This window comes from Gopherus evgoodei, unplaced genomic scaffold (assembly GCF_007399415.2).
Source record: "Gopherus evgoodei ecotype Sinaloan lineage unplaced genomic scaffold, rGopEvg1_v1.p scaffold_145_arrow_ctg1, whole genome shotgun sequence".
In the NCBI taxonomy this organism is placed as follows: domain Eukaryota; kingdom Metazoa; phylum Chordata; order Testudines; family Testudinidae; genus Gopherus; species Gopherus evgoodei.
In genome coordinates, this window is record NW_022059808.1 from 32,396 (window position 1) to 51,771 (window position 19,376).

At 45.2% G+C, this 19,376-nt stretch overlaps 1 pseudogene; it reads right to left on the minus strand.

The window, feature by feature from the left end:
• Nucleotides 1-3,863: 3,863 nt before the first annotated feature.
• On the minus strand, nt 3,864-4,811 carry LOC115639892 (annotated as a pseudogene).
• Nucleotides 4,812-19,376: the final 14,565 nt, after the last annotated feature.

Here is a 19,376-nt window from a genome sequence, read left to right on the forward strand (position 1 = left end):
ACCTGTGTCTGTGAGATCTGTAACACCAGAGCTGCAGGCACTCAATATTAAGATGCAAAATGCGACCTTGTAGTGAAATCACATGTGTTATGTAAGGCGAATAATGTGAAAGAGTTTAACCATTGTTCTGTAAAATGTATCTTTTTAAATACTTCTCTCCCTTTTTTCCCTCCCTCATGTAGCTGCACATATTTCAAGCCTCTCTACTCCATCCTGAAGGCTCTCTCAGATAAGGCAGAGGAAAAAGAAGATGCGAGATGAAATGTTCTCGGAAATCATGGAAGTAACCCGCAATGAAAGAGCTCATCTGAATGTCTGGAAGGACGTGGTAGCAAAGTACAAGAAAGATGCCAGTGAACGTGAGGACAGGAGGGACCAACGTGAGGATAGGAGGGACCAACGTGAGGATAAGAGAGATGCTCAAGATGAGAGGTGGTGGCAGGAAGATCCGAGATGTAGGTAGGAAGATCAGCGGTGGCAGGATGCAACGCTGGAGCTGCTGTGTGATCAAACTGATATCCTCCAACATCTGGTGGATCTTCAGGAAGAGCAGCGGGGTCACAGAGTGCCGCTGCAGCCCCTGTGTAACCACCCTCACCACTCACCCAGACGTGTAAGAACGCGTGGGGGAAGGCTTCGTGCACCCACCCACTCCACCCCGGAGGACAGTCCAACCAAAAGGCTGTCATTACATTGAAATGTATTTAATGGCCTTTTCCTTCCCGCCTATCTTCCTCCCAAACCACACCCGGGATACCTTGTCAGTTCTCTGCCTCTTTTTATAATTACTTTTTAATAAAGAATACATGATTTTTAAACGATAGTGACTTCATTTCCTTAAGCAAGCTGTAATAGAAGGGGGAGAGTGGGTTGCTTACAGGGAAGGAGTCAATAAAGGGGGAGGCTTTCATGAAGGGGAAACAAACACAGCAGTCACACCTTACCCTGGCCCGTGATGAAACTCGTTTTCAAAGCTTCTCTGATGCGCACCGCTTCCTGGTGTGCTCTTCTAATCGCCCTTGTGTCTGGCTGCGCGTAATCAACCGCCAGGTGATTTGCCTCAGCCTTCCACCCCGCCATGAAGGTCTCCCTCTTACTCTCACAGAGATTGTGGAGCACACAGCAAGCAGCAATAACAAAGGGGACATTGGTTTGGCTGAGGTCTGAGCGAGTCAGTAATGTGCACCAGCGCGCCGTTAAATGGCCAAATGCACATTCTACCACCATCCTGCACTTGCTCAGCCTGTAGTTGAACAGCTCCTGACCACTGTCCAGGCTGCCTGTGTATGGCTTCATGAGCCATGGCATCAAGGGGTAGGCTGGGTCCCCCAGGATAACGACAGGCATTTCAACATCCCCAACTGTTATTTTCTGGTCTGGGAAGTAATTCCCTTGCTGCAGCAGTTTAAACAGAGCAGCGCTTCTGAAGATGCGAGCGTCATGAACCCTTCCCAGCCATCCCACGTGGATGTTGGTGAAACGTGCCTTGTGATCCACCAGTGCTTGCAGCACCATTGAAAAATACCCCTTGCAGTTTATGTACTGGGTGCCCTGGTGCCAAGATAGGGATATGGGTTCCATCTATCGCCCCCCCCTCCCCCGTTAGAGAATCCCATTGGTCTTAGTGAAACATTACTGTTTAATTTATCAATTTGTTCCAATACTTCCTCTAATGACGCCTCAATCTGGGACAATTCCTCAGATTTGTGACCTAAAAAGAATGGCTCAAGTTTGAGAATCTCCCTCACATCCTCAGCCATGAAGTTTTATTCAAAGAATTAATTTAGTTTCTCTGCAATGGCCTTATTGTCCTTGAATACTCCTTTGGCATTTCAGTCGTCCAGTGGCCCCAATGGTTGTTTAGCAGGCTTCTTGTTTCTGATGTACTTACTTTTTTTTGCAAGTACTTTTGGAATCTTTGGCCAGCTTTTCTTCATATTTTTTCTTGGCCTTCCAAATTATATTTTTGCACTTCACTTGCCAGAGTTTATGCTCTTTTCTATTTTCCTCAGTAGGATATAACTTCCACAGTTTAAAGGTGCCTTTCTGCCTCTCACTGCTTCTTTCACTTGGTTGTTTAGTCACATTGGCACTTTTTTGGTTCTTTACTATGTTGTTGGTTTTTTTTAAATTTGGGGTATACATTTAAGTTGAGCCTCTCTTACAATGTCCTTAAAAAGTTTCCATGCAGCTTTCAGGGATTTCACTTTTGGCATTGCAACTTTTAAGTTTTGTTTAACTAACTTCCCCATCTTTGGGTAATCGTCTTTCTGAAAGTAAATGCTACTGTGTTGGGCTCTGTGGTATTTTTCCCACCACAGGGATGTTAAATTTAATTATATTATGGTCACTATTACCAAACAGCCCAGCTCTATTCACCAATTGGATCAGAACCTGCGCTCCACTTGGGACTAAATCAAGAATCGTGTCTCCTCTTGTGGGTTGCAGGACTAGCTGCTCCAAGAAGCAGTTATTTAACTTGTCAATAAACTTTTTCTCTGCATCCCGTCCTGAGGTGACATGTACCCAGTCAATATAGGGATAGTTGAAATCCCCCATTATTATTGAGGTTTGTATTTTTATAGCCTCTCTAGCCTCCCTCAACTTGTCACAGTCATTAGCACAATCCTGGTCACATGGTCGGTAGTGTATCCCTATTGCTATATTGTTATTATTTGAGCATGGAGTTTGTGACAAAATGGAAGCTTTCCCTTGTTATCTTGCATGTGAACCTATGTGATTCTTATTATGTTTCTTGAATACTGGGTGTATCTCAATTTCCCTATGTATATCAGGAATGTTTGTTGGTGAGAATAAAGGTGTGTGACTTTTGCTGAGACCCTCGAGGGAAATTGAGAAGGCTCCAGCTGCCTGCACATATGTAATGGCCATTGCCATTCATAATCTGAGACCCAGGATGGGGATATGGCCAACGAACACTTTGCCTGGAAAGTGAGACAAAGACCAGGAAGGGGGGCAACAGGTGTGTCATAGGTCTGATCACTGGAAGCTGGGCAGTCTTGTGTGGTGGAATTGTCAGAGAGAGTTTAGGACATCCGGCCTGGGGTGCTCTGGGACATTCTCCTCTGGTGTTTTCTGGACCGGTGATCTGCTAGGTCACTCCAGTTCTCTACTCTGGGAGCCAGCCCGACCCTTCTCTGGTGTGAGAACCCCACTCCTGGGCTGTTCACGCACAGCCTCGGCCATGCAAGCTGCTGCTTGGATTGTGCAACTGAGTGACACCAGGCTGGCTTGTTGCCTTTCAGCCAGGCACTCCCCTTTGATCAGCGCTTTATTTTTTATATTGTATTTTGTTTTTATTTTTGTTTCTGTCATAACTAACTCTGATCATTATGCCTGATGTTTATAATCTTTTCAAATCTATCTTCTGTAGTTAATACATTTGATTTATATTTTACCTAAAACATGTGTTTTGGCTCAAATGCTTGGGAAATCTCAGCTCAGGCTAAAAATGTTGACACGTGTCCTCTCCGCCTCAAGGGAGGTTTGGAGTGGGTAATTGTGACATTCACCTGGTGATATCTGGGACTGGGGCACAGGCACTGTGGAAAGAGGCAGGGCAGGGGCAGGACCTTGGGGAATGGCCGAGGAGGGAAGGTGGCCCCGGGAGTCCAGTTACCAGCAATTACAAACATTGCAATCCTGTAAGCTAGTGAGTTGTACACAGATATATGCCTCAGTTCGTCACTCTGACACAGCACAGTAAGGCCAGGAAAGGATTTAATTAATTCAGTGTCACTTTGACTGTCCAGTCAGTGGTTCAGGGAAGAGGGCTCAGCACCATGTCACCAGCGAACTCTGCATGGAGCTCAATCTCAGAATAAGAGCACCTTGAGAAAACTTTAGGCCCCTTTATGAATAAAAAGCCGGAGCAGCCTGTCCTGGAACTGTTTGGTCCTAACTCCATATATGACAGGATTTAGCATGGGGGGTATCAAGTGGTACACATTGGCAATGAGAACATGGAAATGCAGGGGCACATTCTGGCTAAACCAGTGCATGAGGGAGAAGAAGAGACCTGGGATGTAAAAGGCTAAAATGACAAAGAGGTGGGAGCCGCAGGTTTCAAAAGTCTTGAGACGGGCGTCCTTTGTGGGGAGGCTGAAGATGACCCTGAGGATCTGGGTATAGGACACAGTGATAAAAATCACATCCACACCAATCACACAGAATAGCACAAAGAGGCCGTAGTAACTACTGATGCTGGTGTCGGCGCAGGCCAGCTTCAGCACAGCTATATGCACGCAGTACGGCTGGGGGATGATGTTGGTTCTGCAATATGGCCATTGCCTCTCCAAGAAGGGATAGGGCAGTACGACCAGGCTGCCACGCAGCATCATGGCCAGGCCCAGCTTGGCCACAAAGGAGTTTGTCAGGATGGTGGAATGTCTCAGGGGATGGCAGATGGCCATGTAGCGATCAAAAGCCATGGCCACGAGGATCCCAGACTCCATCACTGAAAAGCAGTGAATGAAGTACATCTGGGTGAGGCAGGCACTGAAATTGATCTCCCTGGAATTGAACCAGAAGATGCTCAGCGTTTTGGGCAGGATGGATGTGGACAGAACCATGTCAGTGACGGCCAGCATGCAGAGGAAATAGTACATGGGAACATGGAGGTTTGGCTCCCTCTTAACAATGAACAGGATGGTGAAGTTCCCCAAGATGGCTATGACTTACATGGTGCAAAAGGGGATGGAGATCCAAACATGGGCCACCTCCAGGCCAGGAAAGCCCAGCAGGATGAAGGTGGAGGGGTTGGTGAAGTCGGTTATGTTGGAATCTGACATGGAGAGGGAGAAGATGTCCAACTCTGAGGCAGAACAGTGTCTCCTGCATGTACCGTATGTTCTCCTGACTTTCCTGTATGTGCCCAGGGTCTAGGGTGATGGTTGCAGCACAAGTGCCTGGATGGAGAGACAATGTTAAAATATGAGACACTACATGCACTCCTGGAGGCTGTTCTCATGGGTGAAGCAGATTGGTCGCATTTCACACACTGGAAAATGACATTTTCATTATTCAGATTAATGAATTATGAACGCATGACCCTAGTAATACCAGTTCCATATGTTATGGCCATCCCTGCCTCAATAATTCCTACACATCATGGCAGGGGAAACTTTAATAGGCCCCAGCAGTAAACACAAGTGTGGTTACTCATTATTCATCATTGTTCCTTAGGCCTTGTCTACACTGCTAAGGTTTCTGCCAAAACGGAGCTTTTGGCAAAGAAACAGAGGAGGTGTATACACTACAGAGCCACTTTTGATGACGGAACTCCACAGTTTCTGTGAAGTAATAAAATCACCTTGATGAGAGTTGTAAGGCTTTTAACTCAGAAGGTTTGTCACTGAAGTGCCAGTGTAGAAGCCTGTGCTTGATTTTATCTCTGTAATTAGCCTCCGAAAGGTGTCCCACATTACCTAACCTGACCGCTCTGGTTAACAATTTCAACTCCTCTGCCCTGCATTGAGGTAAACACCTTAACCCCTCCCCCTTTAAAGGCCTGGGAATTCTGAAACTCCCCTTCCTGCTTGCTCAGCATGCAGAGCTCACATCACATCTTCCTAGGTGGCCATGGCAGTTCCACACAGCAAATGCTCTCCTGCTTCAGCCACTGTGGAGCTGCTGAATCTTCTCAGTATTTGAGGAGAGGAGGGTATGCAGTCCCAGCCATGCTTCAGCCATAGGAATATCAATATGTACAGGCAGATTTAATGTAGCTCGTGGGAAAGAGCTGTGATCAGGACACACTGCGGTGCACAGAAAATATAAAGGAGCTGAGGCACGCTTACCAGGAGGATCCCAAAATGGAGGTTGTTAAGTATATTAAAAAAATAGAAATATTAGAAAAGGTATAGGCCTAGAAATAGAAATAGAAAGAAATAGAAAGGAATTATAGAAAAGATTTAGGTCAATTCCTAGAAGTAGAAAGGAAACTTTTTTAATATTCATAAAAGGTAGATGTGTTCAAGAAATCTTTTTGTTCTGCATTTGATAGAATCACCACAACAGATGATTAAATACATTCCAGTCCATTAGCTGTCAAGGAGGATATTAAACAGCATCTACAGTAGAACCTTAGAGTTACAAATACCAGAGTTACCAACTGACCAATTAACCATTCAGTTAAATCAAAACAAGAAGTACACAATCAGGCAGCAGAAAGCCCCCTACCTCCACCTCCCCCCAAAAAAAGAAGAAGAAGAAGAAGAAGAAGAAGAAGAAGAAGAAGAAGAAGAAGAGACAAATATAGGAGAGTTCTGTGTTAAATATAACCTTTTTTTAAAAAGGAAAGTTTAAAAAAAAGATTTGATGAAGTTAGGAAACAATAGAAAAGCTGGTATGGGATTAGTTAAAAAAAATGCCAGGAATAATGAATGCTATGCAACAACAGAGCATATGGAAAACAAGTCTTGTCGAATAAACCCAATTTCATCCTTTAATAAGAGGACATGTTTGGTTGATGAAGGAAACTGCGCAGATGAAATAGACTTTGATTTCTCTGAGACACTTGCATCAGTAGGGGAAAAATTCAGATGAAAATATGAAGAGTCTACAATATCACTAGAGCACATGTCAAATGCCCAAAAATCTGTCTAACTGATAGATCTAAGAAAGCCATTGTCAATGAGTCATTGCCAGTGAATAGGGCTGTTTCTAGTGGGATTGCGCAGGCATCAGTTCTAGGTCTGATGCTATCCAATATTTTCATGAAGGATGTGGAAGTCAATAGAAAATCACTGCCCATAAAATTTGCAGACCACACAAGATTGGCAGAGTGGTTACAATGAGGAGGCTAGGGCAGGCATACTGATAGATCTAGAGTGTTTGATGATCTGGGCCGTAACAAACAAAAAATCTTTTAATACAGTCAAATACAAAATTTTCCTTTCAGAACAGGGATTTCAGGCCGGATCCACAGACTAGGGCATCGTATTATGGAATGAAGGGACCCTGAAAAGTATTTATTGGTCATTGTGGACAGCCAACTCATCATCAGTTCCCAGTGTGTTACTGTGGCCAAGAGGACTGACGTGATCCTTGGGTATGTAAACAGGGGAGTGGTGAGTTGGAGCAGGGGAAGGATTTTACCTCTGCACATGGCATCCAGTTCTGAGGTCCACATTATAAAAAGGCTGTGGAAAAATTCGAGAGGGTCCAAAAAAGAGCCACTAAAATGATTTGACGCTGAAGAAAATTCCAGATAAGGAGAGAGACCTAAGGAGCTTTATCTATTTATCTTATGCAAAAGACGATCAAGCAGAGACTTACACGGGGAGAAAACCTTGGGCAGTAAAAGGCTCTGTAATCTAGCGGCGAAAGGCAGAGCAAAGCCCAATGGCTGGAGGCTGAAGCCAGACAAATTACAGTTGAAAATAAGGGCTCAGTGTTTAGCTCTGAGGGGAATTAAACTTTGGAATAAATTGCAAAGGGATGTGGTAGATTCTCCAACTCCCGATTGCTGGAGATCTAGACTGGATGTGTTTCTGGAAGATCTGCTTGTGGGCTTGTCTACACTTAAAACACTACAGTGGCACTGTCATAGCGCTTCAGTGCTACTTACCCCGATTGCAGGGGTTCCCCGTCAGTGTAGGTAACCCTCCTCCTTGAGAGGTGGTAGCTAGGTTGATGAAGAATTCTTCGGTAGACCTCATATTGTTGACACCAGTGTTAGGTTGATATAGCTGCATCTCTAATGGAGTGTCAATTTTTTTGCTATTGAAATAAAAGCAAATGCAATTTTCCATTGCGTTACCAGATGCATAGCATGCAAGTCATGGGAGGTCATAGGACCGCTCTACTCAGTGCTGTTTAGGCCTCAGTTGGAGTACTGTGTCCAGTTTGGGTCTCCAATGTATAAGAAGGATTTAGGGAAACTGGAAAGGATTCAGTGATGAGAGACAGGGATGATTCAAGGGATGAAATACGAGCCATATGAGTAAAGTCTGAAGGAACTGGGTATGCTTAGCTTGGAAAAGAGGAGATTAAAGGGTGACATGACAGTGATTTTCAGATATTGAAAGGCTGCCATAAAAAAAGATGGAGAAAAGTTTGCCACTGAAGGCAAGACAAGAGGTGATGGGTTGAAACTGCAGCATAGCAGATTTAGATGAAATCTCAGGAAAAAAACTTCCTAACTTTAAGAACAGGAGGACAATGGAACAGATGCCTCAGGATGTTGTGAAAACTCTTTCACTGGAAGTTTTCCAAAGGAGTTGGATAGCCATCTCTCTGCAATGATTTAGACAAAACAAATCCAGCATCTTGGCAGCAGGTTACAGTAGATGACCCTTGCGGTCCCTTCTCACCTTGTGGCTCTCTGATTTCATGATGTAAAATCGTAGTGTAGACCAGGTTTAGTCAAACACAAATTATTGAGCTCAATACAGAGGTAAATGGTGAAATGTAATGGCATGTGTTATACAGGAATTCAGGTTGGATGATCAGATGGTCTCTTCTGGCCTTAAACCCTATGAATAAAGAAAGTAGATCAGGCATTTCTATTTACTGTCCCTCACAATACTTGAACAAGGGAACATTCAGTTCCATTGATACATAATACACGTTTGACCTGTGGATCTCCTTGCCACAGACTTTGTTGAAGCAATTATCTGAATGAGATGCAGAAATGAATTGACCATTACAGGTATTGCTGGCACCACCTTTAGTTAAGACTATCTGACACCTTCAATTTGGAGAGCACATTTTCAGTTGTTTATAGGTTTGCCAAACATTTACCACTTGGACTGAAATTTCTCACGCTGGGTGTTACATCCGGATTAATTGCATTTTGAAAGTTTCAGGCAGAATGGTTGAGCCGATTTATCAAATGAAGCTAGGAGAAGATATGTCTTGTCCAGGTTGAAAAATTCATATAACTGTTCCAGTAAAGAGTCCATGCTTTACATATAAACATCAGATAACAGCTCCTCCTCCTCCCTGTCCCATCCCACATTAACAGCCAGAAACCTACATTGCAAGAGGAGGAGGTGACAGAGTCGATGCATTAATTTTTACTCATTTCTCACTGCAAGGGGATTTTTCCACCAATGAGGCCTGAGCAATCTGCTGGTAACAGCCTCTGAATTTGGACTTGAATTAGGCATCTACTAACACCTTTCATCATGAAGTATGCATTGTGCCGATGAAACACAGCCACTTTGGGGCTAGAGGCCATCAGTCAGTGAGGGGAGGCACAGCAAAGAGGCACATTTTGGCCCATGATACTGGAGCAAACTCATATCCTCTGTCAAGGGCCCTGGGATGTTTAATGGCTTAGCAGAGTGGAAAGGACCACAGACCTATTCTCTATTCCATCACTCCCATGTTGCACTGGGTTTGTCAAACAGCAGGACATGGGTACCTGTGGATTTTGAGATGGAAGTGTCTTCTCTGGGAATCCCCCTCAGGTAGCCGTGTCCCCAACCTCTCTCACTCCAGCATCTGCAGCAACATCCCATGCCGAAAGCTGACAGGGATGTGCACTGTATATAATATAGCTCTGTGCAATCCAATGGGGTTTGCTCAGCCTCTAGGGGGGACATGGAATCTGGATGTAAACAGGCTGGACAATGGAGACACTCTAGCAAATGTCTTTCTTTCCCTGTCTGCACTTCTGTGCTATTTATCCAGATTTAGGAGTAAAAAGTAATTAGGACCTTCCCAAAGGGAGATGAGTCAAACAGACATTAATTGCTCTGTGTATTTGTGTATATTTGAAAATTATATTTGATTAATAAGACAACTAGGGATAATGTGTAGATGTGCATAGGGTCTGATACCCTGTAAATGCGCAGGAGGCACAAATAATTTCTATAGGCACACGTGGTTGTCGCTAAGGATCAGAGATCAGTAATTCTCACCAGTAACTATGATCATAGAGTGTAGCAATTTTCACTGAAGGGTCTTCAACACGCCTAGCAAAGGAAAGTCACCACAAACATAGCCCCATAATACAGATAGGTAAATTGAGGCACAGGGAGAGGTGACTTGGGCAAAGTCACACAGAGAATGACCGACAGAACCCAGGATTCCAGGCTTCCTTGGCATAACCACCATAAGCACGCTCTCTCTGTCAGTAACTGAGTGTGGGAGGGAGCATACTGCAACCCCATATTCCTCATTTTCATATAATAGTGATCTTATGTATAAAGCAGGCCTTGTAAGGTATCAGGGGAAAGGTTATGATCTGATGAAAGTCATTTTTCTAGCCATATATGTGTATCATTAATGCATATGAAGTTATGAGAATTGTGTTGTGTGATAGTCACTAAAACATGCTGCAAGTTCGGGATTCAGCCAGATATTAGCTCCTCAGCAGCAAGAGCAAACAAATTAACCAGTGCCCGGGCAGGGTGTCAAACAACCTATCATCAGCCATTGCCGAGCAAGGGAGCTAAGGTTCAATGATTCACCTGCATGAGGCCAGATCAGGGGAATTGCTCAACCTTGCCTGGAGACTCAGCAGTGCCCCAGACATGCCTGGACTTGTGTTCTCTCAGCACATGGGACTGAGGGTATAAAACAGGCAGAGTGGACACATACAGGCTCCTTCTCCTGTCCCACCTATGCTGCAAGCAACCAAGACACTGAGAAGAAGACAAGACTCCAACAGGCGAGATTGGCCCAGGTTTAAGGAACAAACCTGTGTATTAAGGATGGCAGTATCCAGTGGGGTGAGAAAAATTGCTTAATCTCAATGTTGCCCAGTCTAATAGAGTTGAGAGTTTAGACTGCATGCTTATCTTTTATTTTCATTTCACTAAATCCGACTTGTTATGCTTTGACATATAATCACATAAAATCTATCTTTCATAGTTTAAAAAATTGTTTGTTTATTCTACCTGAAGCAGCATGTTTGGTTTGAAATGTGGGAGAGACTCCCCTTGGGACATATAAATTTCATTGTTAAATTGACAAACTCACATAAGCTTGCAGTGTCCAGCGGGCATAACTGGACGCTGCAAGACAGAGGTTCCTAGGGTTGTGTCTGGGACCGGAGATATTGGCTAGTGTCATTCAGTCGCACAATCCAAGGTGCAGCTTCCATGGCAGAGGCTGTGCATGAACAGCCCGGGAGTGGGGGTTCTCAGCGCAGAGCAGGGTAAAGCTGGGTTCCAGAATCAGAGATTAGAGTGACCTAGCAAATCACTGTCTGGATAACACCGGAGGGGAACGTAACGCTGAGTGCATTACAAGAGGGAAATGGACTCTTGATTTATCAGGGCCTGTTTGTTGGGTGGGTGTGACGGACTCCTCAGGATGCAAACTGGAACTGAAGTACTGCCAAGTCTTTTGGCATAACAATCTGGGCCCCTCTCACACTATAAGGCTGTGCCAAGCTGCAATCCTTTCCAGGTCTTGCACTTACACAGCCATACACAGACAGAGGCACATCCACCTGCAGTCACATGAATGCTTTCACTAGCCACTCATGAACCAACAACAGAGAGGCTCCTGCCAGTTCCCCCCAGCTCCCCAGGCTAGGACCCAGAGCTATGCCGTCTTGCCCTTGTCAGAACCCTGACCGGTGTAAGTTTATTACTCAGTCCAGCCCTCCCTCAACGTGGAGAGGACAATGCACCAGCCGCTGTTCCTGAACAGATTTCACTTTTGCATTTCAAACAACACACTGTTTTAGGTAACAAAAAATCTATAAAACAAATTTACTAAGTACAGAAAGACAGATTTTAAGTCATTTTAAGTTATAGCGAAGAGATTAAAATTGGTTACTAAGAAAAAATATCACAATCTAAGTTCTGTACACTAGACAGGCTTTGAATCAAGAAGTGTCTCCCCTCAATGATACAACAGTCCAGAAATCTTCCATATACAGTCTAGAAATCCTTTCAGCTTGGGACAACATCCCCAGTTCAGTGCTTGTTCCTAAGGTGATTCCAGGTGTGGAGCTCTGGGGGGAGTGAGGCCAAGTGATGATGACGCTTCTCACAAACTGGAGTCCAGTGTCACATGAGCTGGTCACATGCCCTTGCATGTATCGATGAGTCATAGCAGGGGCTATGACCCATATCCTGGATAGAACGTTCAGAAAATGTCGATCAGGGGGTGATAATCTTCTTCTAAAGACTACTGTGCTTCTTAATGGGCCAGTACCTTGAATGCTTCATCCATAATATGCTGACTAGACTGGAGATAAACTACATTGTGGACATTATCCAGGAGCAAATACATTTGAAATATTGGTACAAAGGCAATATTCATAACTTCAGGTTAAAAAAATACATACATACAACTAGGGTAATCATATTCAGCACATCATAACTTACATGACATACTTTATATAAAACACCTCATAACCATATCACTGGTAAGTATGAGGGTTCCAAGACGTTGCTTTGGGGCACAGAGAGTCACACCTTGCCCCTTAGTTTACTGCAGGAGTGGTAATCACTGATTAATGCGGAGGCAGAGTGCCCAAAGCCCTCTGTAGGTTTTGAACATACAACTCCCAAGTACTGCAAACAGTGTAGTGTTATCCACAGCGTACTTCCAAACTTCTGGGTACCTTTTAACACTTTGTAGATCAGCCTCGTGATCTCAAAAGCCAGCAAGTTCCTTCTCTGGGTCACTAGAAAACCTCTCTTTGTATCTGTGGAGCATTGTTAGCCATTACGTTTTCCCAGCTAGTGATAAGTCAGTACGGGTATTCTTCACTGCCATGAGGTGGTGTGCCTCCTCACAATGGGCTTTCCCTGCCATCCCCACTGCAAGCACTGGGACCTTCTCCCCCCATTTCCTAAAGGGTTGTGATCTGTGCTGTCTGGGCTCAGGTGTGCGTCTTTTCTCAGCAGCCCTTTCATATCTGCTTTGTGTCTTGCCAGTGCAGGGAATTACCTCCTCCCCTCTGTCTGGCGGGCGATTAGCATTCTCACAAACAACTATCTCTTCAGTAGGATCTACAGAGAGAGAGAGTTAGCTTTCACAAACACTCCAGGAGCAAAGTCCTGCAAAATCAGGACCTGTCTTGGGGTACCCACCCTCTTGCTATCGCTGAGAGCTCAGTTGTGTGACAGTTCCCCTCCAGGACGTCAGATACACAGTTCCTTCTCATAGTCTGACAGAGATTCGGTGCTTGGGTGTGCAGGTGCTGAACGAGGTATTCTGTCCTGGACACCCTCCCCCATGTGATCAGTGAGGAGACATTCCTGTTCTCCTACTCTTCTTCCCACACTTTCCTTCGGTGGATCCTCCTAGATAAATACCCCTCTACTCTCTATTGTGCACCTGTCCCCTGCTCAGCCATGAAGGGCCCACAGCTAACAGCCTGGACAATTGTCTCACTAGGAAGTGCTCAACCTCCCTCTCCTGTCCCCTTCCTTCCTAAGGAGCTGTTGTCTCCTGCTTCAGTGTTAAAGGAACTCTCCCCTCTTCCTCGGTGGTTTATATGATTCCATCACCCTTCTGTCAGCTCCCCTTTGGGACACAACTTCCTGTGCTCCCTAGCACTGCATTACTCCCTTGCTAAGATGCAGTCTGGATGTGTTTAGGACACATGACAAGTGCCTGAGGGGCTTCTGTGCTTAGGGTTGCAGCATTCACATGTGCTATCTGCTGCCTGTTTCCCCCCACTGCAGGGCCTTTATTCCTCATGTGATCAGTGGAAGGGTTTTTTAAGTCCTGGGTTTCTTTGGCGGTGTCGTCATCCAGGGCCCTCTGTGCCTGGTGCTCTTTGTACCAATCCCAATCAGCTTGCTGTGGCCTTCTCAGCTGCCCAAAACATACTGGCTTCAGAGAATTTGTTTTCCCTTCTGTTGGCCTTCACCGTCTCCGCCTCGTTTGCTTTGTTTTCGCTGCTATCTTTGCAGCTCTGCTCCTTTTAGTTCTCCTCTTCTCACGACTGGGCAGCTGTAGATTTCTCATCTGTAGATTTCTCATTGAGCCCATGACCTTGGTCCAGGGCCAGTGTCTTATCTTCACACGGAGCTAGCTAAAGCACCAAGTTAAGAGTCTTCATATTTTTAATCGGAATATTTTCCCTACTGAAGCAAATGTGTCAGAGAAATCAAAGTCTATTGCATGTGTGTGGTTCCCTTGATCAATGAAACATGTACTCTTATTAAAGGATGAAATACAATTTATTTGTACAGACTTTTTTTCCACACACCCTGTTGTTGTGTGGCATTAATTATTTTCCTGGAATTTTAACTAATTCCTTACCAGCTTTTCCATTGTTTCCTAATTTTGTCAATTTTTTTAAACTTTCTCTTTTTTTAATAGTATTTGCCTATTTTCTTTTTTTCTTTTTCTTTTTTGATTTGCTGCTGCCTGATTGCATACTTCTTGTTCCGAATTAGGTGTGTGCTTGATTGATCAATTAGTAACCCTGTTGTTTGTAGCCCTAAGGTTCTACTGTAGATGCTATTTATCATCCTCCTTGACAGCTAATGGACTGGAAAGTATTTAAACCCCTCTTGTGATATAAGTACCTCATACTGCTTCTTTCCAAATGCAGAGCAAAAGAATTTCTTGAACACATTTCCTTTCCCGCAACATTAAAAAGTTTCCTTGCTACCTCTAGAAATTGGCCTAAACCTCTTCTAGAATTTCATTTGTTGTTAATATACTTAATAACTTTCTTTTTGTGATCCTTACTGTACTGGCTGCCACTTCCAGCAGCTCCCATTGACCTGGAGCAGCAAACCACGGCCAGTGGGAGCAGGGTCGCCTCCTGGCCACAGCGTGCCAGGCGCGTGCTTGGGGTGGCACATCGCGGGGGGCGCTCTGCAGGTTGCTGGGAGGGCGGCAGATGGCTCCGGTGGAGCTGCCACAGGCGTGGCTTCGGACGGTCCGCTGGTCCTGCGGCTCCGGTGGACCTCCCGCAGACACGCCTGAGGCAGCTCCACCAGAGCCGCAGGACTATCGGACCCTCCACAGAAAGGCCTGTGGCAGGTCAACCGGAGCCACGGGACCAGCTGACCGTCCGCAGAAACGCCTGCGGGAGGTCCACCGGAGCTGCGGGATGGGCGAGCGGCAGAACGCCCCCCGTGGTGTGCAGCTGTGCTTGGGGCGGCGAAATTGCTAGAGCCAGCCCTGAGTGGGAGCCGCGATCAGCCGAACCTGTGGACGTGGCAGGTAAACAAACTTGCCCAGCCCGCCAGGGGCTTTCCCTACACAAGCGGCATCCCAAGTTTAGGAAACTCTGCTTTATAAAGACAGGGTGTGCAAAACTTAGCACATATCCAGAGCAGGTTATTCTCCATCCTATTCCTTAGGCATCCAAACATTGTCTTTGTTTTTGCCTCTGCTGTGAATAAGCAGATGTTTCCACAGAACTGCTATGAATGACTCCCAGGTCTTTGCCCCAAGGTGTGTTCTAGTTGCAATGTTTTCCTGTGGGACATTTGTCGGCAAATCTTTGCTTTTTTTCCACTCAGATTTTCAGAAACCAGGTGAATGCAGACTTCTCTACAGCATTGACGCTGTAGCCTGGGTTTCATTGCATTATGTCTATGTTTACACTGGCTGAGTTTTATCACCGAAAGTTTGTTCAATTACCAAAAAGCCTTTAAAGAAATTGTTGTTACATATTCATTCTGTCTTTTCTTTTGGCTTAGCATGTCCACATGTGGGGTGGTCTCAGCGACAGTGAGAGCAAATCATCGTAGATAGCTATCCCACAGTTCACCTCTCCAACCTGATTGCTGATTGATGCTGTGGGAAGGCAGATCAGATCACAGCGCATCATGGCTCCATGCTCAATGTCCCAGGATGAATTGTTTCCATCCCCACATTCCATGTTTTTCCATCTCCATTTCACGGCATTTTTAAAGTCCCTTGTTTTCAGCTCAGCTCGCCATCTCTATCTGCACGAATGGATCCTGAGCTGCTCTCCACTGCTCTGCTAGCTCTCAATAGCACATCACGAATGGCAGTGAAATCAATCTGGAAGTTGCAAAGGCAACAGGAGTAACAACTGCCTAATTGCTGTCCGACATGGCTAGCAACAGGGTTGGAGAGCTGTTGGCATTCACGTTAGAGCTGAACATAGTGGAAGGTTGCTTTTTGGCTCGGGAAATTAGCTGTCAGTGGCGGTGACACATCGTTATGCGGTCTGGGATAATGAGCAGAATTTTAGGAAGCAGAAGCCCCCTTCCTGGAACTGTGTACTGAGCTCACACAAGTCTTGCGGCACAAGGACATCCAAATGAGAGCTGCCCACTTGCTGGAGAAGCGCGTGGTGATTGCAGCGTGGAACCTGGCGACTCCAGGCTGCTACCCTTCAGTCACAAATCAGTTTGGATTTGGGAAGTTGACCATTGGGGCTATGTTAAGGCAAGTGTGCAGGGCCATTAATCACATCCTACTATGAAAGACTCTGACTTTCATCAATCTGCATGAAATTGTGGATGGCTTTGCAGAAATGTGTTTCCCTAACTATTTAGGAATGGCGATAGATGGCATGCACATTCCAATTTTGGCACAAGACAACCTTGCCATGGAGTATATCTGTTGGAAAGGGTTCTTCTCCATGATGTTGCACATGCTCATGGATCACCGCAAGCATTCACTGGCTTCAGTGTGGGGTGATACAGACAAGTGCATGACACACAAATCTTTAGGAACACCGGCCTTTACCGAAAGCTAGAAACGGGGCCTTTCTTTCCAGACCTGAAGATCTCTGTAGGGGATGTCGAAATACCCATAGTGATGATACTGGAAGCCTGACATACCCCTTAATGCCAAGGCTCATGAAACTGTACATGGGAAACCTGGATAGCAGTAAGGAGCATTTCAGCAATAGGTTGAGTAGGGGCAGGATGACCATGGAATGGTCATTTGGCAGATTAAAGGCATACTGGTGATGCCTTCATGGCAGGTTAGAACTCAGCGTGGATAATATTTCCAAGGTCTTAGCCATGCGTTGCACATTGCATAATATTTCTGAAGAAAAGGGTGAAAAGTTTGGCCAGGAGTGTACTACTGAGGCAGAAGACTTCTCTGCTAATTTTGAGAAGCTAGATACCAAGGCTATTAGAGGGGATCAATGGGGGACAATTTGGGAGGCTTTGAGGGAACAGTTTGAAGATGAGAACCAGTAATGTTGGTTGCTACAGTTGGGACTGTAATGCATAATGAAGCCCAGCTTTCGAAGATGGGAAGCAGTTGTGATTGTTCAGGCACAGGATTCAATGCAAGAAAATGATAAAACTGCTTGTTTGTTTCCTGCTGCCATCTGCTCTCATAACTTGCATGGAAACAAATAAAGAGTGCTTATTATTCAAGGACTTTTGCTTCTATTTTCAAAAAAACACAACAACATGCACACACACAGAGACACACATACATTCCTGGGTGTGGGGGGGAGATAGGTGCCTGGGGAAGACTGACTTTTAGAGCTTAGCATAAGTCCAGCTGTCATTTGAAAAGCTATCTGTGGGAGTGGAGTGTAGGGCAAAGCGTGAAGTCCCAGAAATCAGAAATGGATGTGCAGATGGAGTCAGGGGAGGGCATGGGAAAGAGCTCTGAATGTGCTGAAGAGGCTGGCAGACACACATCTGCTCAGTGTGTGAGGGTTACAAGGGACTGCAGCATGTTGGTTTGCTTTTCCAAAACTTTCACTAGCCTCTCTGTTGCACTCCTAGTTTATGCCTCGTTTTCTTTTTTTTCCTGCTTGTTGCCTGCTTTCCCTCTTGTCTGTATCAGAGAACTGCAACACTTCCCGGAAGATATCTTCCTTGCTACACCTTGGGCACTTTCTTTTCCGACAGAGATGCTGGTCTGGAGTGGAGGGAGTGCCTCCTTTCAAGGGCATATCTGATGAAGCACAAGTAACAATAAACAGAAGCATTCTTGTTAACTGTACATACAGCGTTGAAATGCTACGTTAAAATATACCCCGGGTAACACACCAAGCACATTCTGGTTGACTCTTGACAAGCACATATGCCAGCGAACACTGCAAGGATGGTGAGTGTACCCAGAGCTGTTGGACATTGTGCATGGGAGAAAAACAATGTGAAAGGGGTCATGTGGCAATTTTCAGGGGACAAAACTCTAAAGTTTCCCACCTGTTTCCACAGCCAGGACTCATTAGATAAATATATAGAGATATACTTATCTTACAGAACTAGAAGGGACCTTGAAAGGTCATTGAGTCCAGTCCTCTGCCTTCATTAGCAGGACCAAGTACTGTCCCTGACAGATTTCCCCCGCGATCCCAAAACAGCCCCCTTAAGGATTGAGCTCACAACCCTGGGTTGGCAGGCCAATGCTCAAACCACTGAACAATCTTGGGTGTAAAGGGGGATTGCTGCCAAGGATAGTGTCAAACCCCTTAAAAAATGGCAGGTCTGGGACACAACACTGGACTGACCATTTGCCTCCCTTGCCTTCTGGTAGGCATGCCTCAGCTCCTTCACCTTTTCTGTTCACTGCAGTGTGTCCTGATCACGGCTCTTCCCACACACTGCATGAAATCAGCCCTTAGGTATGGAAATTCATAGATCTGGAGAGCAGCTGGCACTGCACAGCCTCCTTTCCCCATAACTGAGACAATCCAGCAGATCCACAGTGGCCCAAGCAGGAGAGCATTGGTTGTGTGGAGCTGCCATAGCCACCTGGTAAGATGTGATGGGAGCTCTCCACGCCGATCAAACAAGAAGGGGAATTTCAAAATTCCCAGGCCTTTAAAGGGGGAGGGGTGGAAGGTGTTTACCTCAATGCAGGACAGAGAAGTTGAAACTGCTTACCAGACTGGTCAGGATGGGCATTGTGAGATGCCTTCTAGAGGTCAATTACAGCAATAAAATGAAATACAAGTGTCTACACTGGCACTTCAGCAACAAAACATTTGCATAAAGAGCCTTACAAGTCTCGTCAAGGTGGTTTTATTACCTTACTAAAACTGAGAAGTTCCATCATCAAAAGTGGCTTTGGAGTCTGTACACTGCCACTGTTTCTTCTCCAAAGCTGTTTTTTGGTGAAAAAACTTAGCAGTGTAGACAAGGTCTAAGGAACAATGATGAATAATCAGTATCCACACTTGTGTTTGCTGTTGGTGCCTATTAAGTTTTCCCAGATCATGATGTATAGGAGTTACTGAAACACTGAGCACCATAAAACATGGAATTGGCATTAGTAGCATCACGTGGTCATAATTAATTTCTCTGAATAATTAAAATGTCATTTTCCAGTGTGTGAAGGGCAACCAATCTGCTACACCTTTACTTGTGCATGTAGTGTCTCATATTAAGTTTGTCTCTCAATCCAGGCATTTGTACTGCGACCATCACCCTAGAGCCTCGGCACATACAGGAAGTCAGGAGGACATATGGTAGATGAAGGAGACACCGTTGTGCCTCAGAGTTGGACACCTTCTCCCTTACTCC